We start from the raw sequence: 25,240 nt of genomic DNA, 5'->3' as shown, positions 1-25,240 counted from the left end.
CACCCCTTGTGATTTAAATCAAACATTTGAATATTATCAACTTGAGGGGGTAAAAAATGTGAAAATCATGGAGGCGTTGCTTTTCTTTGCCAGAACACGTCAAGGCCCTTGATGGCGGCGATGGGCACTTGATCCGAGAAATTGGACATGCTCTCCCGCTTCCTCGGGTTACCTCCCGTTCCCCAAGTACGATGTGACGATTGAACATTTAGAGCTTCCCAATAATAATAAGCATAATTAATAATAATAATAAACATAATAATCCTATGTCTTATAACTCAATGAGTGTGACTGAAGGACAGATGGCTAACATATACGGAAACGTTTCGTTCAAAGTTTAGCTTTTTCTAACTCGTCTTTGGCTGGAACAATTCACAAATAACCCACAATACCGTGACTGGAACAGTTCACATCTAACCTACGATACCGAGGCTGGACCAGAACACGACCCACAATACCGTGACTGGAACAGTTCACAATTAACCTACGATGCCGAGGCTGGACCAGAACACGACCCACAATACCGTGACTGGAACAGTTCACAACTAACCTACGATACCGAGGCTGGAACAGAACACCACCCACAATACCGTGACTGGAACATTTCACAACTAACCTACGATGCCGAGGCTGGAACAGAACACGACCCACAATACCGTGACTGGAACATTTCACAACTAACCTACGATGCCGAGGCTGGAACAGAACACGACCCACAATACCGTGACTGGAACATTTCACAACTAACCTACGATACCGAGGCTGGACCAGAACACGACCCACAATACCGTGACTGGAACATTTCACAACTAACCTACGATACCGAGGCTGGAACAGAACACCCACAACACCGTGACTGGAACATTTCACAACTAACCTACGATACCGAGGCTGGACCAGAACACGACCCACAATACCGTGACTGGAACATTTCACAACTAACCTACGATACCGAGGCTGGACCAGAACACCACCCACAACACCGTGACTGGAACATTTCACAACTAACCTACGATACCGAGGCTGGAACAGAACACCACCCACAACACCGTGACTGGAACATTTCACAACTAACCTACGATACCGAGGCTGGACCAGAACACGACCCACAATACCGTGACTGGAACATTTCACATCTAACCTACGATACCGAAGCTGGAACAGAACACGACCCACAATATCGTGGCTGGAACAGTTAACGACTAACCCACAGCGCCATGGTCGGAACAGTTCCCATCCAACCCAGAAATTGGAAATAAAAACTGGTTCATCTTAGACTATCATCAATCAGGTCACGAGTGCTCTGAAAATTACAGCATTTGACACAGACCAGGAGAGGCAAGCTTCATCAAAACATAACCATTATCTCACCATTCCTGACGCCAACCACCATTATCACCACTCACTATCTCCACCACCACCACTATCACCACCCCCTGGTAAATACCCATGTCTTCTTCTCTGTGTGAGCTGATAAAGTCCCTGGTGGGCGAAACGTCTTCTCAATAAAATGCCATAACCCGCATTGTGTACCTCATTTACACCACTACCCTTCTCTATCCCCAGCATCAACTTCCCTCACCATCCCCAACAACAACCGCCATCGGTACATTCAGTGTAGCTGGAGATACGTACTAACTCAGCTGGCTGAGTGGAGAGGATCCGCCCACTTATTACCCTCACCGCCGCCTCGATCTTCTGCCACGAATTATTGTCTTCATATACTGGGCAATATCTTGGTCTCCTCCAAGAAGCAGAGGCTATGATGCTGCTCTTGCCGCCGCTGCTGCTGCTATGACTTCTAAAATCGAATCAACATATGCTGCCTTTCTCTCTCTCTCTCTCTCTCTCTCTCTCTCTCTCTCTCTCTCTCGCTCTCTCTCTCTCTCTCTCTCTCTCGCACGTGAAGGGTCCTGCATCTTGTTGTGAACTAGACTATTTCTATCACGTAGAAATTACAGGTAAGAAATCTGTCTCTCCTGATACGTTACCTATTGCTTATTCCAGGAAATTTGTCCTTAATGACACAGGAAACTTGTCCTTAATGAATCAAGATTCTCTTTCATTTCCTCGGCTTTGCACGGTCCCTTATGGGTTCAGGGCCACCCCGTGAATGTAATAATGTAGTCCAAAGACGAGCTTCCTAGCACAAACGACTGGGGAGCCAGCTCAGCGCCCCTCGGGAGCTCATTTAGTCTCCGGCTGATGAGGTAATTTAGCCTCTCCCAGTGAACACCAAAGTACTCTTATGGCGAGGATGAGGTAATCTGCGATCTCCAGCTCTGGGTCTTATTATGTATAATTAGTCTGGGTGAGGTATTAATCTGAGTTGTTTGCGGCAATGCGCTCGCCTCGTCTGGTTCCCGTTATCGCTGAAGGAGTGCTCTCACTGCTCCAGTTTTTCGATTACTCCGCCATGCAGGGGGATGTATGCGTAGCTGAACCTGTAATTAGCGTGGTTGTAAGTGGTAATCCAGCGACGTGGTGATGAAGTGATACCAAGAACCACTGTTTTCATCCTACAGCGATGCACTGCTACACCGACGTAAGTCACTGAGAGTTTAACTCAACTTTTTGCACAGTTATTGCAGCTTTTGTTCCACTATAATTAAAGGTAAAGTATCTGCGAGGTGGCAGAGGGAATAAGGCATTTAAGAATCACTGATGTATTAAGATAAGCTTAAAAATTATGTTTGACAAATATAAAGAATATAAAGTTGTAATACCGTAGTTGGTTTATGTGAAGGTTTACAGTGAATTAGACAAGTAACGATAATTTGGGTTTACGAAGGACCTGCCCGGCATAGGCCAGTAAACCTACTGCAATGATTCTCTGTTATGTTATTACGTTCTGGACAACGAATTTACTCTTGGATTTGAGCAAGTTTCCTATAATTTAAAGTTAATGGTAGAATTATACGAGCCTAATTCCTCTCTCCCAAACCATCTTCCCGGGAAAACTCTTGCGCATTGCTTTCCTCATATTTGCAATATGCAAAATGTTAATAACACCCTCCGTCCTCGGTGTATTGGACTTGCGTCTCAACAAACTAATACACTTTGTAGTAATCCTGGTTCAACTTGCAAAATGTTAATAACACCCTCCGTCCTCGGTGTATTGGACTTGCGTCTCAACAAACTAATACACTTTGTAGTAATCCTGGTTCAAGTTTCTCCCATTGGTATTTTCACAGTTTACTTCGCTTCCTCTTCCACTTGCCGTATCTAGTGCATTCGTAAAAATTGCCATTTCTTTTCTTTAAAAGTAAAAGTGCCGATCTAGAAAGTGGAAGCCTAGAAAGAGGAAGCCTAGAAAGTGGAGGCTTAGAAAGTGGAAGCCTAGAAAGAGTAAGTCTAGAAAAAGGAAGTCTAGAAAAAGGAAGTCTAGAAAAAGGAAGCCTAGTAAGTGGAAGCCTAGTAAGTGGAAGCCTAGTAAGTGGAAGCCTAGAAAGTGGAAGCCTAGAAAGTGGAAGCCTAGAAAGTGGAAGCCTAGAAAGAGGAAGCCTGGAAAGTGGAAGCCTGGAAAGTGGAAGCCTAGAAAGAGGAAGCCTAGAAAGTGGAAGCCTAGAAAGAGGAAGCCTAAAAAGAGGAAGCCTAAAAAGAGGAAGCCTAAAAAGAGGAAACCTAAAAAGAGGAAGCCTAGAAAGAGGAGGCTTAGAAAATGGAGTCTCCACAAGGGTCAGGTGAAGGACGAGGTAGCGAGAATGTTGAGTGAACAAGAGGTTGATGTACTGTAACTAAATAACATGAAGCAGCTGGTATGACTGAGGGTGTTGTTACTGCCATAGTATTGATCTCCATTAATTGCGTACAGATAGATAGACTGATAGATAAATAGATAGACAGACAGAGAGAGAGAGAGAGAGAGAGAGAGAATACGTCAGTTACCGGTTGCCAAAGACACTTGTCAATAGACACTTGGCCTGTTGTGTACTTACCTACGTGTGGTTGCAGGGATTGTATATATGTGTGTGTGTGTGTGTGTGTGTGTGTGTGTGTGTGTGTGTGTGTGCGCGTGTGTGTATTCATAATCGACACAGCACGTCAAAAAAAAAAAAACACTTTCTTTCCTGTTCGTATTTCCTGCCCATCTTATTTATATTCCAGTCTTTAATTTAGCTTTCATATCGCACCTGAAACTCGTCGTCTCTTGGCCCCTCACAACATGTTTCTAATTAACTTGAAAATGAGTTAAGAGTCGTTACTTGTTATATTCATTTATTTATTTATTTATTTATTTATTTATTTATTTATTTATTTATTTTTTGCTTTGCATGTGTGTCCTTCCTTTTGTTATATCGATTACGTTTCTCTTGGTTTTTTTTTTTTCGGTCTTTCTCATTCCTTTGTTTGGCCCCTCTTATGGTCGTCCACTCTCATTGCCTTATTATCCACTTTTTTGCTGCATTCACCGTTCGCCACACTCTTCCCACTGCTTCTAATCCCCTGTTCTTTATTTGCACGGACGTACACACACACACACACACACACACACACACACACACACACACACACACACACACACACACACACACACACACACACACTTAGTGGAGGCAGGATCCATACATAGCTTTAAGCAGAGGTATGATAAAGCTCACGGTTTAGGGAGAGTGACCTAGTAGCGACCAGTGAAGAGGCGGTGCCAGGAGCTAGGACTCGACCCCTGCAACCTCAACTAGGTGAGTACAACTAGGTGAGTACACATACAGAAGCTAGAGGAACAGGCACGTATAACAGGAAGGGCGCTTCAGTGGATCAAAGAATACCGAACAGGGAGGCAACGGCGAGTCATGGTCCGTGATGAGGTATCACAGTGGGCGCCGGTGACGAGCGGGGTCCCACAGGGGTCAGCTCTGGGACCAGTGCTATTCTTGGTATATGTGAACGACATGACGGAAGGGATAGACTCAGAAGTGTCCTTGTTTGCAGATGACGTGAAGTTAATGAGGAGAATTAAGTCAGACGCGGACCAGACAGGTCTACAAAGAGACCTGGACAGTCTGGATGCGTGGTCCAGAAGCTGGCTCCTAGAATTTAATCCCGCCAAATGCAAAGTCATGAAGATCGGAGGAGGGCAAAGAAGACCGCAGACAGAGTATAGGCTAGAAGGCCAAAGGCTGCAAACATCACTCAAGGAGAAAGACCTAGGAGTGAGTATAATACCGAGTACATCGCCAGAAGCACACATTAACCAGATAACTGCTGCGGCATATGGGCGCTTGGCAAACCTGAGAATAGCGTTCCGGTACCTCAGTAAGGAATCAAGACTTTATACACTGTGTACGTCAGGCCCATACTGGAGTACGCAGCACCAGTTTGTAACCCACACCTGGTCAAAACGTCAAGAAATTAGAGAAAGTGCAAAGGTTTGCAACAAGGCTAGTTCCAGAGCTAAGGGGAATGTCCTATAAAGAAAGGTTAGGGGAAATCGGTCTGACAACACTGGAGGACAGGAGGGTCAGGGGAGACATGATAAAGACATACAAAATACTGCGTGGAATAGACAAGGTGGACAGAGACAGGATGTTCCAGAGAGGGGACACAGAAACAAGGGGTCACAATTGGAAGCTGAAGACTCAGATGAGTCAAAGGGATGTTAGGAAGTATTTCTTCAGTCATAGAGTAGTTACAAAGTGGAATAGTCTGGCAAGCGATATAGTGGAGGCAGGAAGTATACATAGTTTTAAGACGAGGTATGATAAAGCTCATTGAGCAGGGAGAGAAAGGACCTAGTAGCGGCCAGTGAAGAGGAGGGGCCAGGAGCTGAGTCTCGACCCCTGCAACCACAATTAGGTGAGTACACACACACACACACACACACACACACACACACACACACACACACACACACACACACACACATGTGTACCCCTAACAACAATATTCAATACATCTATCGAAACAGGGAGATTGCCTGAGGCATGGAAGACAGCAAATGTAGTCCCAATCTTTAAAAAAGGAGACAGACATGAAGCATTAAACTACAGACCAGTGTCACTGACATGTATAGTATGCAAAATCATGGAGAAGATTATCAGGAGAAGAGTGGTGGAACACCTAGAAAGGAATGATCTCATCAACAGCAGCCAGCATGGTTTCAGGGACGGGAAATCCTGTGTCACAAACCTACTGGAGTTCTATGACATGGTGACAGCAGTAAGACAAGAGAGAGAGGGGTGGGTGGATTGCATTTTCTTGGACTGCAAGAAGGCGTTTGACACAGTTCCACACAAGAGATTGGTGCAAACACTGGAGGACCAAGCAGGGATAACAGGGAAGGCACTACAATGGATCAGGGAATACTTGTCAGGAAGACAGCAGCGAGTCATGGTACGTGGCGAGGTGTCAGAGTGGGCACCTGTGACCAGCGGGGTCCCACAGGGGTCAGTCCTAGGACCAGTGCTGTTTCTGGTATTTGTGAACGACATGACGGAAGGAATAGACTCTGAGGTGTCCCTGTTTGCAGATGACGTGAAGTTGATGAGAAGAATACACTCGATCGAAGACCAGGCAGAACTACAAAGGGATCTGGACAGGCTGCAGACCTGGTCCAGCAATTGGCTCCTGGAGTTCAATCCCACCAAGTGCAAAGTCATGAAGATTGGGGAAGGGCAAAGAAGGCCGCAGACGGAGTACAGTCTAGGGGGTCAGAGACTACAAACCTCACTCAAGGAAAAAGATCTTGGGGTGAGTATAACACCAGGCACATCTCCTGAAGCGCACATCAACCAAATAACTGCTGCAGCATATGGGCGCCTAGCAAACCTCAGAACAGCATTCCGACATCTTAATAAGGAATCGTTCAGGACCCTGTACACCGTATACGTTAGGCCCATATTGGAGTATGCGGCACCAGTTTGGAACCCACACCTAGCCAAGCACGTAAAGAAACTAGAGAAAGTGCAAAGGTTTGCAACAAGACTAGTCCCAGAGCTAAGAGGTATGTCCTACGAGGAGAGGTTAAGGGAAATCAACCTGACGACACTGGAGGACAGGAGAGATAGGGGGGACATGATAACGACATACAAAATACTGAGAGGAATTGACAAGGTGGACAAAGACAGGATGTTCCAGAGATTGGACACAGTAACAAGGGGACACAGTTGGAAGCTGAAGACACAGATGAATCACAGGGATGTTAGGAAGTATTTCTTCAGCCACAGAGTAGTCAGTAAGTGGAATAGTTTGGGAAGCGATGTAGTGGAGGCAGGATCCATACATAGCTTTAAGCAGAGGTATGATAAAGCTCACGGCTCAGGGAGAGTGACCTAGTAGCGATCAGTGAAGAGGCGGGGCCAGGAGCTCGGACTCGACCCCCGCAACCTCAACTAGGTGAGTACAACTAGGTGAGTACACACACACACACACACAAGTATGCACGCAAGTGCAAAGTAAATAATATTATGGAAAATGAAAGAAAACCGGTAATGGAGTATGGGCTGGGATAAGAGGCTGCTAACCTTGAACATGGAGAAGGATTTTGAGGTAAGTATAATACCGAGCATATTACTGGAGACGCTTGTAAACAGAGTAGGCGGCCTATGAGTGCCTTGCAAACCCGAGAATGGCCTTCATGAGCCTCGACAGAAAATCATTCAGAACTCAACACACGAAATATGTGACACTTATCATAGAGTAAGCAGCACCTGTGTGGAACCAACATTGAATCAAGCATAACAGAAAATTAGATCACGTCCAGGAAAGGAAGCTAAAAGAATTAAAGCTGATGATAGAAGAGTAATCAAGGGAGACATGTTTGTAATGTACAAGATATTTCAGAGGTACAGACAGTTGAGTTTGGGCAGGTCTCCTTTATCATGTTCCTTTAATCCCCTACACTTACTTAATGGTTATAATTATAACCATAAATTTTAAATGGGTGGATCAGAAAGCCAGAGGAAGGCCTCGGTCAGATGACCCAAAGCTCCAGCTGCGGGTCATCATATAACTAAGACCCGCGTCAGAAAACACTTGTCCTGACAACCCTTGCCTAACCTAACCTAGCCTAGCCTAACCTAACCTAACCTAACCTAACCTAACCTAACCTAACCTAACCTAACCTAACCTAACCTAACCCTTGTCAAACCTAACCAAATCTCCTTCCAGGTGAAGCGGGGAGCTTCTCTCAGTCCTGCCTTCACGGAGCCGAGGCCTCGACCATTAAGTTCCACCTCAATATTACACCTAAACCACAGATGTAATTTATTACATAATAGTGTACCTTGAAGCGTATTCGTCTCCCATTATTTAGATGATTATTATGATTAATCTTAATCTTGTGTTATCATTCCACACTTGTATTTATATTACAGAGGGAGCCAAAATAATAGTCTTAAGATTTAGGTGAGATATTCAACCACAGCTCCGTGGAGCCAGGAAGCAGACCTTAACCCAGTCAAATGCTCTGGTACCTAATGACTGGGGAAGTTATTTACGCAGTTTCTCAGGTTTAAAACCTATCGAATATACCTTTAAACTAATATTCAAGAATTTGTATTACCTAAAAAAGGGAGTTTAAGAGAAACTTGTGGTGTATATAAACTATGAGAGAGAAAGAGAGATTGACTGACTGCTTCATACACACACACACACACACTCACATATCCCTCTTGGTATATATACATAGATGAGCATCTATTATGTATTAAGAAATACACAATATTTCGGTGTATATAACTTATACGACTGGGAAAATGCAAATCAACTCCAAAATGTCTAGCAATGGAGAAACAGGCTGCAGATCAAGCTTCAAGAGGGACTACGTTTCGCTCTGTGAGATTTATCAAGTCGGATGATAAAATAATACAAAAAGTGATGCGTTTTCCCAGTAAAACCCGGTATGTCATCTGGAGGCAGTATGACTGCTCGGGCAAAACAACAGTCTGGTCGGTCAGAACAACAGTATGACTGCTCGGGCAAAACAACAGTCTGCTCGGTCAGAACAACAGTATGACTGCTCGGGCAAAACAACAGTCTGCTCGGTCAGAACAACAGTATGACTGCTCGGGCAAAACAACAGTCTGCTCGGTCAGAACAACAGTATGACTGCTCGGGCAAAACAACAGTCTGCTCGGTCAGAACAACAGTATGACTGCTCGGGCAAAACAACAGTCTGCTCGGTCAGAACAACAGTATGACTGCTCGGGCAAAACAACAGTCTGCTCGGTCAGAACAACAGTATGACTGCTCGGGCAAAACAACAGTCTGCTCGGTCAGAACAACAGTATGACTGCTCGGGCAAAACAACAGTCTGCTCGGTCAGAACAACAGTATGACTGCTCGGGCAAAACAACAGTCTGCTCGGTCAGAACAACAGTATGACTGCTCGGGCAAAACAACAGTCTGCTCGGTCAGAACAACAGTATGACTGCTCGGGCAAAACAACAGTCTGCTCGGTCAGAACAACAGTCTGCTCGGTCAGAACAACAGTATGATTGCTCGGGCAAAACAACAGTCTGCTCGGTCAGAACAACAGTATGACTGCTCGGTCAGAACAACAGTCTGCTCGGTCAGAACAACAGTATGACTGCTCGGTCAGAACAACAGTATGACTGCTCGGTCAGAACAACAGTCTGCTCGGTCAGAACAACAGTATGACTGCTCGGTCAGAACAACAGTATGACTGCTCGGTCAGAACAACAGTATGACTGCTCGGTCAGAACAACAGTATGACTGCTCGGGCAAAACAACAGTATGACTGCTCGGTCAGAACAACAGTATGACTGCTCGGTCAGAACAACAGTATGACTGCTCGGTCAGAACAACAGTATGACTGCTCGGTCAGAACAACAGTATGACTGCTCGGTCAGAACAACAGTATGACTGCTCGGTCAGAACAACAGTATGACTGCTCGGTCAGAACAACAGTATGACTGCTCGGGCAAAACAACAGTATGACTGCTCGGTCAGAACAACAGTATGACTGCTCGGTCAGAACAACAGTATGACTGCTCGGGCAAAACAACAGTATGACTGCTCGGTCAGAACAACAGTATGACTGCTCGGTCAGAACAACAGTATGACTGCTCGGGCAAAACAACAGTATGACTGCTCGGTCAGAACAACAGTATGACTGCTCGGGCAAAACAACAGTATGACTGCTCGGGCAAAACAACAGTATGACTGCTCGGTCAGAACAACAGTATGGTATCTGTTCCACGTAAGATCAAGGTCACACCCTTGCTTCTCTACATATTCGGTCGCTCTTTTTTTTTTCATTCCTATTTCTCCTCTTTTCCTTATTCAGTTATCTTTGCTTTCTGTTATTCATCTTTTGGCTCTCTTTTTCATACATTGTACTTCGTGCTCTTTGGTTATAAAAGTCTCTTTTTGTTTCCTTCTCTTGTTTATCTCCCGTTGCGCTCATGTCAGTCATTTATTTCCCAGTCATTTTTTCCATTACACATCCTACTATTGTTACACATCCTACTATTGTTACACATCCTACAATTGTTACACATCCTACTATTGTTACACATCCTACTATTGTTACACATCCTACTATTGTTACACATCCTACTATTGTTACACATCCTCCTATTGTCACACATCCTACTATTGTTACACATCCTCCTATTGTTACACATCCTACTATTGTTACACATCCTCCTATTACACATCCTACTATTGTTACACATCCTCCTATTGTTACACATCCTACTATTGTTACACATCCTACTATTGTTACACATCCTACTATTGTTACACATCCTACTATTGTTACACATCCTCCTATTGTTACACATCCTACTATTGTTACACATCCTACTATTGTTACACATCCTACTATTGTTACACATCCTACTATTGTTACACATCCTACTATTGTTACACATCCTACTATTGTTACACATCCTCCTATTACACATCCTACTATTGTTACACATCCTACTATTGTTACACATCCTACTATTGTTACACATCCTCCTATTGTTACACATCCTACTATTGTTACACATCCTACTATTGTTACACATCCTCCTATTGCTACACATCCTACTATTGTTACACATCCTACTATTGTTACACATCCTACTATTGTTACACATCATCCTATTGTTACACATCTTACTATTGTTACACATCCTCCTATTGTTACACATCCTACTATTGTTACACATCCTCCTATTGTTACACATCCTACTATTGTTACACATCCTACTATTGTTACACATCATCCTATCGTTACACATCTTCCTATCGTTACACATCCTCCTATCGTTACACATCCTCCTATCGTTACGCATCCTCCTATCCTGGCACATCCTCCTATCGTGACACATACTTCTATTGTTACACATCTTCCTATCGTTACACATCCTCCTATCGTTACACATCCTCCTGTTACACATCTTCCTATCGTTACACATCCTCCTATCGTTACACATCCTCCTGTTGTTACACATCTTCCTATCGTTACACATACTCCTATCGTGACACATCCTCCTATTGTTACACATCTTCCAATCGTTACTCATCCTACTTTGCATTCCCTTTAAACCAGATGATATTTAATTATAAGAGTCTAAGTAATTAATATCTTGAGAGTTAAATACAAATTACATTCGCTCCCATACACCTTAATTTAAATTCCGAACAGTACTGAGTGAAGGTCAGTTAGCAAACAGTGTAGAGTGAAGGTCAGATATTGAACGGTTTAGACCGTAGAGTGGAGCTCAGTTACTGAGCAGTGTTCAGGGCCAGTTTAAGGTTCAAAACAAAAGTTTTAACTCATTGATTCCTAGGATTAGGGCTGGGTCCCAGAGAATTTTTTTTTGGGGGGAGGGGAAGGGGAATATTATCAATATATTGAGCCCATGGCAACGAACTGTCCTGTAGATTTTAGGTCTCACTTGCCATAATTTCAACCCCCACCCGTTCCGTGATTCATTTTGATCCGGTATCCTTGGCTTTGTCTAGGTGGAGAGGTGTTTATGGCATACTAAAATAATGAAGATCGTGAGGAGAGAACACCAGGAGATGTTTGGAGTTTTGGATGACACTCAACACAGAGAGAAGGCAAATCATGTCTCACAAACATGTTGGTGTTCGGTGGCAGTGTAACTTGGAGGTGAAGATTGAGGTCGTGTCGTACACAGTCCTGAATGTATAAAGACAAAGCCTTTACTCCCAAGTTGCACAATAAGCTTTTCTTGGGGTCTGTTGCTCTATGATTATCAACACTTGAAGCTCTGCACAGACCTAAATGTTGTCCCACTGAAAACCTGGTCTGTAACTTGTCTGTTTTCTACCTGTCGTAAATACCGTCTCTAAAACAGAGAGCTGAATGAAACTCTAGAAGAAGACTTTTTTTCGAGTTTTATCACCCCTTTCCCACCAGCAGTGAGATCATTCACTGTCTACCTGACCTTAAAAAAGAAGCACATACACGCCGCCTCCTTCTCCCTTCTCCCACACCTGACAGCGAGGTCTGGTTGTGTTGCCAGCAAGGCCGTGTTTCTGTCCATTAGGGAATAAATAATGAGCATTTGTTTCGAAATGGACGAGAGACGAGTCTCTTCCTTGAGTGACGGGTAGCTCCTTTGAGTGACAAGTCGTTTTGAGTGGCAGATCGTCTATTAGAGAGAGAAGTCGTCTTTCTGAGTGACGGGTGACTACCTGGAGTGACAGGTTCCTCCCTTGACATAGAGCTAGCTCCCATGAGGGACAGGTCGCTCATTTGAGTGACAATTCTCTCCCAAGATAGACTACGAGGGTAAAAAAAATACTGGAAACTAGTCACAGATATATTACAGGCACAGCAGAGTTGCAGCACCACAACACACGCTGTTTACACCAGAGTTACAAATGGAAACTCCTTTACCTCAAGGGGGAAAACGCAGAACCCGTAGAGGGTCATAGAGCACGTAAGGAATGGGAGGAAATGAGGTTGGATCCGAAGAAAGGGAAAGAGTAACTCCATTTTGCTATATTTCACGAAGCGAATTCAGTGTGCTTCATTCAACACTAGGAATGGTGAGGCTCGATACACAGTCTGCCTATCGCGTCTCCGGCTATGCCAGGCTTTAGATGATCAAATTCTTTCGATTTAAGATCGCTCCATCCGCGTCATGGCGCCGCTCCTCCTCCTTTAGACTGCTAAATGTTAACTGTAAATCGGTCACAACTTCTTGTCCGAGTTACATTTAATTAGATCTCGAGGCTGTAAACTGCTAATTACCATCTTTGGTAGAAGCCTTAATTATCGCTATAGCTAAAGTAGATTTAAATCAGATTTAAATCTGAATTGAGATTTCCATGAAAAGCAGAATATATATATATATATATATATATATATATATATATATATATATATATATATATATATATATATATATATATATTGTTATTATTATTATTATTATTAGCTAAAAAAAAGTCAGGTTATTTATTGTTAGTTAGGTTACATATAGTTCATGCTACAGTTTTCACATGGATACATTTTTCGATATTCGTTGTCCTAAATGTGGGCCCATAAAAACCTTCAAATATCACATTAACATGACTAACCAGTTATAAGCCATCTGATTAAATGTCTTCAGTAAGAAACGCATAATAATATACCAGAGGTATTTAATACGGAATAATAAAATTCATTACCTGTCAGGGAGAAGAAACAATTTCAGCTGAAGCTTAGTAATGAAGCATGACCAAATAGAGGTGAAGGCATATCATTATACGTCACAGGGGAAGAAATAGCTGAAAATGCGTCTTAGATATGGAAGTCACAGTGTTTCTTCTGTGGGTGGAATAATAACGGGGCGGGGTACTTGCGACCGGCTATAATAACTGCTAATAATTTAACTTAATACCAGATACTTTATGGCGATGCAAATTCCCTTAATTACTCCCAGGTTGCCTTGGACCAAGGTGAACCCGGCTGGGCAGGGCCACTATTGGGCCACAAATAACAGAAGCATCAGGAACCTGCAAGTTAACGAGTCATAGCAGGGGAGAACCATGCAGTGATCTCCCTGTGATACCAGCACACTGGAGGTGGGAAAACACCCGTTGTTTAGATCTTACAATCTTCAGTTGCCTCTCCTTTTTTAATTGTAGCCTACGAGTGATTAGCGATGGTTTACCTGAGTTTAATTTTAATGTTCGTTGTATATGTTTCGTTATCTGAGGATGCTGAGGGAGCAAGGAGAGGCTGCTTCGTAATTAATGAATGTAAAACAGAAATACGACTCCCGCTACCATGAATAGGCTGGGAGGCAGACACACTACTAAGTACCTACTTTCTGAAGCTTGGGAGGCAGACACACTACTAGATAGCTACTTTCTGAAGCTTGGGAGGCAGACACACTACTAGGTAGCTACTTTCTGAAGCTTGGAAGGAAGACACATAGGTAGCTACTTTCTGAAGCTTGGGAGGCAGACACACTACTATGTAGCTACTTTCTGAAGCTTGGGAGGCAGACATACTACTAGGTAGCTACTTTCTGAAGTTTGGGAGGCAGACATACTACTATGTAGCTACTTTCTGAAGCTTGGAAGGGAGGCAGACATACTACTATGTAGCTACTTTCTGAAGCTTGGAAGGAAGACACATAGGTAGCTACTTTCTGAAGCTTGGGAGGCAGACACACTACTATGTAGCTACTTTCTGCAGATTGGAAGGAAGACACATTACTAGATAGCTACTTTCTGAAGCTTGGGAGGCAGACACTAGAATCGACTCAGAATGTAGTCCGGGAGTGAAGCTCTACATATAAGAGAAACAAAGTTCCAGTAATACCTTGTTCTGTATATTGTGTCTTGTCCTCACGACATTTAATTTCCCACAACAAGAGCGCAACGCAGATGTTGCTGACTGTAAATTAGTTAACAAATTGCGCAGTGACTGACAATTTAATCGGCCGTATCTTGAAATCCTTCGTGTTATTTAATTCCTGGCGATGTATATTTATGTTTAGTTCGTAATGCTGACGAAACGTGTCATTAAACTAATGAAAAACAATAAATCAAGTGTTTTCTGGTCAGACTAAGATTACTCAGAATGTGATGCTTACAAAAAAACGCTGTACTTACAGGGACGCTTAATTTCTCAAGCATTTATGATTTACTCCCTTAACCTTCAAACACGTTTTCATGCCATGAGTGAACGCAGCCTGTCTATACGTGTTCAGTGAGTGAACACGGCATTCCCTACGTGTTCAGTGATTAAACCTCGAAAACGGAAATGCCTGCCAGTGAGGGTCGACGAGTACAATTACCAATATATATATATATATATATATATATATATATATATATATATATATATATATATCTTCTTTCAACAAACCGGCCGTATCCCACCAAGGCAGGGTGGCCCAAAAAGAAAAACAAAAGTTTCTCTTTTCAAATTTCGTAATTTATACGGGAGAAGGGGTTACTAGCCCCTTGCTCCCGGCATTTTAGTCGCCTCTTACAACACGCATGGCTTACGGAGGAAGAATTCTGTTCCACTTCCCCATGGAGATAAGAGGAAATAAACAAGAACAAGAACTAGAAAGAAAATAGAAGAAAACTCAGAGGGGTATGTATATATATGCTTGTACATGTATGTGTAGTGTGCCCTAAGTGTAAGTATATATATATATATATATATATATATATATATATATATATATATATATATATATATATATTACATACAAAGTAGAAGTGGGTAAGGAGAGTAAAAGTTTGAGGTAATCAGTCCCTCAACCTGGAATCGATGTGTTCAGTCCATCACTCTTGTAGGAAGTGCAGTATAGGGCCAGAGAGGTGGTTTATGTACTCTCCTTACCCACTTCTACTTTGTATTGGACTGATGAAGCCACTGTGTGGCGAAACGTTTCTTCAATAAAGATTCCCATGTGTTGCATAAGTGTCTCAATTCTTCAACTTGTCGGTTTTCAAAACCATTCATCACACACACACACACACACACACACACACACACACACACACACACACATATATATATATATATATATATATATATATATATATATATATATATATATATAGATATATATATATATATATATATATAAACTTGGTAATCGTACTCGTCGACCCTCAATGGTCCGTTCTGGACCATTAGTACGAAGGGAATATTTTTTTCGAAGTGAACTTCCTTCTTTCTTCCTAGTTCCTCGTACCCTCTTGTAACCTTGGCAACATAAATCGCTCAAGGAGGGTTGCAGAGATTCTGGTTAAGGGCTGTTTACCCTATTAAGTGAAAATATGTTTTAATTCCTTGTGTCAAACCTAATTTTCCAGTAGCTATAAGACACTTGCTGTTCAAGCACTTTGCTAGGAATAATAATAATAATAATAATAATAATAATAATAATAATAATGGTAATATAATAATGAAAATAATAAAATAATGAAATAATATAATAATAATAGCAAAATAATAATAGATAATAATAATAATAATAATAATAATAATAATAATAATGGTAATATAATAATGAAAATAATAAAATAATGAAATAATAATATAATAATAATAGCAAAATAATAATAGTAGATAATAATAATAATAATAATAATAATAATAATAATAATGGTAATATAATAATGAAAATAATAATAAAATAATGAAATACTAATATAATAATAATAGCAAAATAATAATAGATAATAATAATAATAATAATCCACTTACACAGGCTTGTACAGGTACTTAGTAAAAGCATCACCCGTTTCCACAAAATACCTTTCCCTCTTAAATTTACTTAATGCCCCTTCTAATAGGCAGTAAATCTGGGCGAATTAACATTACTGGTTTATTATGGCATAAACATTATGGAGGAAGACTGATGTCATGCCAGCCAGGCTTTTTTTTACTAATCTCAGAACACTTTATAGCTCAAAACCCTTCTTGTTCATCTGGAATTCAGATAATTATATGGTTGCTGGTTTTGAATGAGGATTGTCAAGTTTTTAGACTCTAATTTTCTGAAAATTTCCAGTTAGTAAAATAAAGCCAGGACCTCAAAATTGACTCAAAATAAATGAAATACGGAAAATGATAATGTATTACAGCTTTATTTACTAATGAAATATTATAACAGGCAGTAAAGTGTGTGTGTGTGTGTGTGTGTGTGTGTGTGTGTGTGTACTCACCTAGTTGTGGTTGCGCGGGTCGAGTCACAGCTCCTGGCCCTGCCTCTTCAACTGTGTGTATGTGTGTGTTATAAAGTACTACATTTTCAATATTTTTATTGAAGGATGAAGCCAATGTATTAAAAATTTTGTTTACTACAGTAAATTTGCGATAGAAAAGAAAAATAAATAATGATTTGGCACTACAAAACATATAATTAAACATTATCACACTGGCCGATTCCCACCAAGGCAGGGTGGCCCGAAAAAGAAAAACTTTCACCATCATTCACTCCATCACTGTCTTGCCAGAAGGGTGCTTTACACTACAGTTTTTAAACTGCAACATTAACACCCCTCCTTCAGAGTGCAGGCACTGTACTTCCCATCTCCAGGACTCAAGTCCGGCCTGCCGGTTTCCCTGAATCCCTTCATAAATGTTACTTTGCTCACACTCCAACAGCACGTCAAGTATTAAAAACCATTTGTCTCCATTCACTCCTATCAAACACGCTCACGCATATATATATAAATATATATATAAATATATATATATATATATATAAATATATATAAATATATATATATATATATATATATATATATATATATATATATATATAAATATGAGACCTATGGTCTGTGCATCGGTCAGTTTTGACCACTTTGTAGTATAAGGAGGGATATAAAGACGATGAATTGAACAAAAACAGTGGAAAGCATTTCCACCATGACTGTTGTAGGACTGACCTCGTTGCTGGGAGTGAATCCATCTGTGGGACTGACGTCCGTGAGCCTCAAAAAAAAGAAACTCCCCTCTCGTGCCCCCATCCCCTCGTTTCTTCCCCCTTCTAGGATTGACGTATGCCTTAATTACCCGAGACACTCTCTGTGTCCAGGTAAACACTGGTACCTTGTGCTGGCTATCTGGTTTTTATGTCTTTTTTTTATTGGGTGAGGAAGGATGAGGAGGTGGGGGGTCATATTAAAAAAGAATTTTTTTTTATTTTATTCAGCCATGTTACAACTTATATAATCTAGTTGTTTCTTCGTGATGATGAAATGATCTTGATCCCTGGAACTGGATCTATTCTTCCCTTTATGGAGCTGAATTTGACTCCTCTTCCCCAGGCGCTGTGAGCCCTACAAATTTAACACTTCCCAAATTAATAATAATAATAATATTATTATTATTATTGTTTTTATTATTAATATTAGTATTATTTTTATTATTATTATTATTATTATTATTATTATTATTATTATTATTATTATTATTATACTTAGGACCTAGGCAAAACACAGTAACCCACGTCACTAAGTGGAACGCAGTCATCAACTCGTCTAGAAATGTCCGCGATCACTGGAGTAACGACACCATATATTTTATTTCCTAACCAACTCACAAACTTATTTAGCCGACTTTAATAGCAGGAGCAACGTAACTTAATATCATGACCTCGCCGGGGCCTTAATTTGGTCACTACTCGCCCCATTAACCGCGGTAAATTGAGTCATCATATACCCAAGGATAGTAAACTGGCCTCGGTATAATATAGCCCCAATTAAGCACGAGTGCTGACAGCTACGATGATCCTCCTGTCAATTAGCTCAGAAGTGCTCAGGAGTATTGCACAGAGTGCATTTAAAATTTACCTGTGTAATGTGACCGACCCCCCGCACCTTCAAGGAGAGGGTGTCTTGATGTTGAGGAAGGGCTCTTGATTCAAGGAATTTTAGCTGTCTTTCCATACCTCGGATCAAACCCAAATATCTCCGATTTTCAAGGCGCTGAGTGCCCTCTGTTGGTTTAGTGTTTTCCTACGATAATAACAGAATAATAATAATAAGAATATTATAATTATTATTATTAAAACTATAATTATAATTACATACAAAAAGACTTTTATTTGTAGTCTTATTATTCGCAATGCATAATTGCTCTAATTTGTTAAGTTTAAAACCTATCGACTTCACGAGAGCCATTAAGGCTGCACTTCACTCGGACATTATCAATTATGCTCTAATTACTAAGTTAGAGACGAAAACATGCACTTAATTGTATAAACTGAATGTTACACATCGGTGTGTGTGTGTGTGTGTGTGTGTGTGTGTGTGTGTGTGTGTGTGTGTGTGTGTGTGTGTAGCCAGGCACTCCAGCCCCTCACACCGACCCTTCGCCCTCAGAGTCATCATTTCAGTCCCTTCGTTGTCTGGGTGTAATGGTGGGTGGGGGAGCTGAGAGAGAGAGAGATCCGCTTGCTGGCTGATTCTCCGATAACTGGAGAAGAACTCTGGATCCGAGGAACAGGAGCAGCTCTTCCTTAGATGATATCTGTTTACCTCAGCGCTTCGTTAAGCCTTTAACCTTTGTTCCCATAAGTGCATGTATACATACAAACATAGCATGTATATATACACACACAGAAAGTGTGTGTATATATACATATGCGATACATACAAACACAACAAACCCACAATGGTATGCATACACGCACATTGTGTTCATCATTCACACTCCCAAGTTGTACAAACGATATTCTTAATAACACAAAATATCTTCGTATAGATTTTATCATGCAATGCCTTTTTTTTTTTGCAAGAGGAAAAAAATCTTTTATCAAACAGCTGCAACATCTACGACTTCAAGAACTATAGAAAACACTTCTCTCATTGGCCAATAGCTCCTTCATAATTGCTAAAACCTGCGCGAGATAAATAATTTGCAAGGGTTCAGGAGAAAGAATTGATCTGATGGCTATATTATGCATGGCGAGACGCGGCGTCCCTTTGTTCACTCGTGATTAGGAAACTTTTTGAGAGAAGTTTTTTTGGCACATCGTTTTTGCTCGATCTGATTGATTCAAAAATGTCGCGAAGATAAATTGTTCTTGGACATGCTCATTCATTTTCTAAAACCATTGACTTGTTCGTTCTTGTGCTGACTTACTCCCTGACTCGCTAGTTCGTTGGAAGTATGACTGTCCGGGTTACTGGGTCTTGTGTTATATGATGACTAGTTGTATGATTTGCTGGTTTGTTGGTTAACTGATTGAGATGCTAGTTTGTGGGTTGGTTGATTTACTTTATTTGCTAGTTCGTTGATGGTATGGATGTCCGAGTGCAAGAAAGACGACTGAGATGCTAGGTCGCTGCTGGACTCATTGACTGTGTTGCTACTAGTTATCTTCTCGTTGCTTCTCGTTACAGTAATACGTGTCACGATCTTCCACTCAGAGAAAGATAAAATTAGCCGCTCCTCCACAGGACAGGCCGCAGGAGTCACATAACGCAGGATTGCTGTTAGCGTTTCACAGTGTGTTGTATCGGGTGTTGAATCACAGTGTGTTGTATCGGGTGTTGAATCACAGTGTGTTGTATCGGGTGTTGAATCAGTGTGTTGTATCGGGTGTTGAATCACAGTGTGTTGTATCGGGTGTTGAATCACAGTGTGTTGTATCGGGTGTTGAATCACAGTGTGTTGTATCGGGTGTTGAATCACAGTGTGTTTTATCGGGTGTCGAATCACAGTGTGTTGTATCGGGTGTTGAATCAACTGAAACACAGTATTTCATAGTCGTGACTTCCGTTGCAATTTTGTTGCAAATATTGCTAAACGAGCGAAAAATTTATTAGTTTGGGGTCTGTCGGTTTCATTTCGTTCTCATTAGCATCAGTAGATTGTCTTAGTTTGAGTTCTCTGTTCTCATTTCCATCGTAAACACGGGAAACTAATGCGGTTCTATTCACTGACGACATTTCGCCCCCCCCCCTTTCCCTAGCGGACTTTATCGAGTCAAAAAAATCATTTGATAAATCCCACTGCGTGTGGGAAGAAAGTCATCAATAAAATAATCCCCGCATGTTAAATTGGTGTCTATGGTCGTGTCGGTATTATATTCCATTTTTCTTCTTTTCAAGTTCTTTGGCAGTGGTAGAGATGGTGACAGTAGCAGCAGCAGCAACAACAACAATAGCTGCAGAGATGGTGACAACAACAGCAGCAACAGCTGCAATGATGGTGACAGCAGCAGCATCAACAACAGCGGCAGAGTTGGTGACAGCAGCTACAGAGATGGTGACAACAGCACCAGCAGCAGAGGGGGACCGCACAACAACAGCAGCAGCAGCAGCAGGAAATCGCACAATAACAACAGGAGACCGCACAACAGCAGCAGCAGGAAGAGACCGCACAACAACAGCAGCAGCAGCAGCAGCAGCAGCAGCAGGAGACTGCACAATAGCAGCAGAAGACCGCGCAACAGCAGCAGCAGGAGACCGCACAACAGCAGCAGCAGCTAGAGACCGGACAGCATCATCACCTGATGTTACTAGAGATGCTTCATCTCCCGCATGATTATTATGTGTGTGAGCATCTTTTGTGTCAGAGAATAAAAATAAAGACTTTCCGATGCTTTGCGAGTTCAATTTTCTCTTGATTCTACTTGTCTTTATTTTCTCTAGCTTTCTTTGCCTCTCCTCATCATCTTTCTCAGTACCTTTCCCAAACCAATGAAAGTAATGAGGATTATTGTTAGAGTGAAACAGATTATCAAGTTTAGACAAAATCTAGACAGATTTATTCAAGTATTTAAAAAATATTGCATGAAAACATTGTTCACTCAATTTTTGGGGCCCTGTGAAAATATGGAGCAGGACGTAAATACCCTCTTTGACCCATATACCTACGGGTTTTGTGCTTCCCATGAACATAATATTAACAACAATAATAAGTTAATTAATAATAAATTGGTCTTTAATTTATGTATTTTATATACAAAGCTCTAAATCCGTGTGGGTCATTAAGCGTTGACTAGATGCAGGTAGACTTGTACAAGGAAGATTGTAAACACATCATGGTGTTACCTGGTGTGTGGTGATCTCCAGGAGAGGTGGAGGTAGAGGGAAGGAAGGGAGAGATGCTGGAGAACAGGGAAGGGAGAGGTGATGAGGGACAGGGAAGGAAGGGAGAGATGCTGGGGGACAGGGAAGGAAGGGAAAGATGCTGGGGACAGGGAATGGTGTTGAGAGAATGGGGTAAGTGGGGGGGGGAGATGAGAAAAGAAGGCCGGGAGTGACTGGGGAGAAGAGGAGGGGTTAAGGTGAGAGGGGGAGGGGAGAGGGGAGGTGAAACACCGAGGTGAGAGAGGGATGGGGAGAAGCTGGGGTAAGAGAGTAAGGAGAAAGGTAGAGAGCGTAGGGAAAGGCTGAGGTGAGAAAGGGAGAGAGGGGAAGAGGCTGGGATGAAACAGGGTTGAGAGAAGCTGAGGAGAGACAGAGTGGGGAGAGTCTGAGGAGAGATCGAGTGGGGAGAGGCTGAGGCGAAACAAGGTGGGGAGAGGCTGAGGAGAAACAGGGAGGGGATAGGCTCAGGTGAGACAGGGCGGGGAGAGGCTGGGGAGAGAGAGAGACAGAGAGCGGGGAGAGGCTCTAGGTTAGAACAGAGAGCGGGGAGAGGATGGGGTGAGAGAAAGAGAGAACGGAGAGAGGCTGGGATGAAAGAGGGAGGAGCAGGGGGGTGGGGAAGTTCGTGACTCTCAACACAACTCATTATCTTGTCTTTCTAAACCTAAGTTCAAATCAAGTTTTTGCCCTCGCCCGCTCAGGCTGATCACAGGTTTCCCAAATCATGCAGTGTTTCTCTGCTGAAAAACAACAATAGATCGACGGTGTTGCTGGCATGCAGAAACACAAATTCATCCACACGTACAGACAAACTCAGAAGATTAATTGATCTATATACTTGATCCCCTTCTGGGATCCTCTTCAGCGAAGGAGAATCGAAATATGCAGATCAATTAAACTGAGTTTATGTCTCCATGTGAGTTAATATTGATACTAACAAGTGTTCATTACACTTTAGTCATCCCAAGATTAATCACTTACCAAGACATTCAGAAAGCGACCAGAATATCGTTGAATCTCGAGCGGTGACATTTTGAAAGCGATAAAAGAAAGAGAAATTGCTCTCTATCACAAAAAAGACTGAAAATACAGGAGAAAGAGAGAGAAGCTTATGCTGACATTTTAGTCCCACTTGGACCATTTACAAGTCACCCTAACACAAGAAGGCGGGGCATTTTTGCAATGTGTCTTTTTAAAAGTTCTTTAAAGAGTGAAAAATCCCCTTAAACCTACTTCCAGACTCTCAGCCTCGCGCACCTACCTGCAATAACCTTGCGTCATGTATATTATTCTTGACTTACGCCACATTTAGGTCATGACAGCCTCTGTATTAATCAGTCCTCCAGCTGCCCACATCGTAGCCTTGCCGATTTGTTTTTTCAGCAAGTGTGGGGCGGGACGGGGAAGGAACAGGTGTGTGTATAGATGGGATAGGGAGGAGCAGGTGTGTGTGGATGGAATGGAGAGGAACAGATGTGTGGACGGGGCGGGGAAGGAACAGGTGTGTGGACGGTGCGGGGAAGGAACAGGTGTGTGGACGGGGCGGGGAAGGAACAGATGTGTGGACGAAGCGGGGAAGGAACAGGTGCGTGGACGGGGCGGGGAAGGAACAGATGTGTGGACGGGGCGGGGAAGGAACAGGTGCGTGGACTGTGCGGGGAAGGAACAGGTGCGTGGACGGGGCGGGGAAGGAACAGGTGCGTGGACGGGGCGGGGAAGGAACAGATGTAATCGAGTATGTTATCATCGCAGGAGACACTAATACGTAGTGATCCTTTGGGTTTTTTATTTTTCCTGGGGTCAAAACCTAACTCACCTGAACCGGATAATTCTTAACCAGTTAATGGATCATCATCTGATTACGACCAATGTCAGGAGACATTAGCGTCGAAGGTTTCAAGGCGATCAGAGGAGGCATTCACCACTTACTGAATGAAAATCAGTGTCACAATTTGTCCACACACTTGGAAAATTGGGACTTACGCAGCCCAATAACAACGCGAACGTTGACCTAAATACGTAATGCTAAGTCTGAAGCCGTCCAGAAGAAGCATTCTTCAGTTATATCACGGAATTCAGTGATTATATTTTTTTAACTGGTATCTCTCCTGCGATGCTTAACTATAACACCGAGGCAAATAAGACTGTGATATCACTGAATTCGGCCAACTAGAATGCAGGCAGCCGAATTAAGTCATATTTCCGTTCTATCTACCGAGTGTGCGAACACTTTCTTGAGTTGCTGATGATGCTTCTTTCTTGATATGTTGCTGATGAGGCTTGTTTCTTGGTGTGTTGCTGGTGACGCTTGTTGTTTGAGGTAATGGGTGGCTCTACTAAGTTTAGGGAATTTTGAGCAATTCGAGAAAACGTAAATTTTGCAAGACTTTAATGAGAAAAACCGACAATGGGTGAAACTTTAATCGACCTAGAGTGTCGGTAGTAGACAAGTTCATGCTTCAAGAAGAGTTAGGTATGTAAGTTGACGATATGTAAGCATACATGAACATTTTTTTTTTTTGTATTCCTAATATATCTCTTACGGTTTTCCCTTTTTCCTCTACATGTATAACTAGAGAATTCCTCGAATATTTCTCTTATCTCTCGAATATTCATCTTAGCATTCGAGTATTCCTCTCATCACTCGAATATTCCATTCTGCTGTTTTCATCTCACAGTCCATATATCCTTCTTGTCCTATATTTCTTTCGCTATTCCCACATTCTTTCCACCTCTGCAATATTCCTCACATCTTTTCCAGTATTTCTCTAAACAGCTATGGTTTCTGTTCCCCTTTATTCCTACTCTCTCCAGTTCTCTTATCCCACTAGCCTTCCTTCTTCATCTTCTACATCCTCTTCCTCCTCCTCCTCCTGCTCCTCCCCCTCCTCCTCTTCCTCATCTTCTTCCTTAACATGAAGACGGTGCCAGGATAAAGAATCAGCTTTCATTTTTTTTTCTACCATGGCCTTGTTCATCTAAAAAAAAACAGAAAAAAAAAGAAGCAGTCCCCGTCTAATGATATGGATGTTTGACAAACAGAATCAAGGTTGACGCTCTCATGAGTCTCCGGCTTAAATAATGGTCAGCTGGTCCAGACAATGGCAGCCTCGTAGTCCGCTGTGTTAGCCTCCCTGAAGGCCTCATTGTCCGCTCTAATTGTCCTGTGGGGTTTATTAGTTGAGCTGGGAAGCGTAATTGGTATCCTGTGGCCACCGCCTGGACTGGGAGAAGGTGAGGCAGG

General features: G+C 42.2%; 1 long non-coding RNA gene across 2 annotated transcripts in view; it reads left to right on the top strand.

The window, feature by feature from the left end:
- LOC138854827 (uncharacterized) overlaps nucleotides 1-25,240 on the top strand; it is a 427,026-nt gene that overhangs the window by 338,987 nt on the left and 62,799 nt on the right. Inside the window, exon 3 of one of the 2 annotated variants that reach the window (XR_011394006.1) lies at nucleotides 21,013-21,496. The exons of the other annotated variant lie outside the window; for it this stretch is intronic. This is a non-coding gene — a long non-coding RNA (uncharacterized lncRNA). Of the gene's footprint in view, nucleotides 1-21,012; nucleotides 21,497-25,240 lie in introns of those variants that run through there. 2 annotated transcript variants of the gene reach the window in all.

This window comes from Cherax quadricarinatus, chromosome 71, assembly GCF_038502225.1.
Source record: "Cherax quadricarinatus isolate ZL_2023a chromosome 71, ASM3850222v1, whole genome shotgun sequence".
In the NCBI taxonomy this organism is placed as follows: domain Eukaryota; kingdom Metazoa; phylum Arthropoda; class Malacostraca; order Decapoda; family Parastacidae; genus Cherax; species Cherax quadricarinatus.
The sequence above is the reverse complement of the archived record's forward strand: the minus strand, read 5'-3'. Positions and strand labels throughout refer to the sequence as shown.